Consider the following 1,369-nt stretch of genomic DNA (forward strand, 5'->3'; position numbering starts at 1 on the left):
CATTTCATAGCTTTGGAAAATTAGCTGCAAAATGTTTTTTCCTGATGGTTTTGACAATGAGATGTGATTTTCTTTATTCTGTCATGACCGGACCGGCAGACTTTCTGTAAATAATTCATACAAAGCCATATAATTTGTGACTGTACATGTTGCACTTCTAATGTGCATAAATATTCATCACACTGGATCCTGCTGGCCAGTCCTAGCTAAATATGGCCTACATTTATTTAATTTTTAAATAGAAGAAAGAATGATCTACTGCTGGTGTGGGCCATATCTAATTATAGTTTGTTAGGTAATCGTAGCCTTTCTGCAAGTTCAATTTTCTCACTGTGGTGGAAAATAGTTAAGCACAAAGAAATGGGACACGTGCTATTGCTCTGTAGAAGACCTAACATTTACACATTTACACTCCTGTTTACACCTGAATTTATTACTTTGTGCTGTTCTCACCTCCGGGCACAGACATGGCTTATCTTTCTGACCTGAAAAAGGTTGTGTGTCCCTGAGAGCACACCTCCCTTCTCCCAAAAGCAGAAGGCGGCTTTCAGGCTTCAGCCTGTGTTTTGTGCTGCTGGAGGTGGCAGTGTCATGCTGGTGGCTCACGGTGCTGGGAGGAGTGAGGTCCCTTATTTGGGACACAGCTTTCTGACCCAGCTCTGTGCTGCAGCTCCAGACCCCTTCTTTCTGTTCACCTCCTTCCTCCCAGAGCAGATTTTGTTTTTCTTTCTTAGTTCAAGGCTTTCCTTTTGAATTAACTTCTGCTCTTCATCACTTCTGTGCAGGAGCATCCCTAGGGCCCTCGGTTTCCTGAGCCCTTCCAGCAATTTTCAGTGTGAATGTCTGTCTGTGCAGCAAACACAGAAATGAGGCCAGTTATGAGGTCACCTATCCCAAATTGGATGGCTGGAAGCAGGGAAAGGCCACAGCAACATTCCATGTGCAGGAGTGCAGAGTACGGAGTGCAAGGAGACAGATACCTGCACACACGCCTTGTCGGAGGGAGAAGGGGGTCTATTGGAAGCCCCCCACCCACATCTGCTTCATTTGGGCATCCTCAGCACCTCCAGCTCAGGTTAGAGAAGGTAAGATTGCAAGAGGAGCCCTGAGCCGGGAGGAGGAACGCATCCCCAGGGATGCTTGCAGGACAGAAGGGATGGCAGCCAGTAGGGAAGGAGAAACGCACACAAGGGAAGAACGAGGAAAGCTTGCAGGACCGGAACAACGCGTGCATGGGAGCTGGGATCCACGGAGCGGGGATGCTTGCGGGGTAGCAGGGCCACGCGAGTAGGGTAAGGCAAAGCAAGGCAAGCAGGCGGTGCTCCGGGCCGGCCGGCTCCTCCCCACCCTGAGTGACTCCGCCGCCGCC

The sequence above is a fragment of the Meleagris gallopavo genome, chromosome 9 (genome assembly GCF_000146605.3).
Source record: "Meleagris gallopavo isolate NT-WF06-2002-E0010 breed Aviagen turkey brand Nicholas breeding stock chromosome 9, Turkey_5.1, whole genome shotgun sequence".
In the NCBI taxonomy this organism is placed as follows: Eukaryota; Metazoa; Chordata; class Aves; order Galliformes; family Phasianidae; genus Meleagris; species Meleagris gallopavo.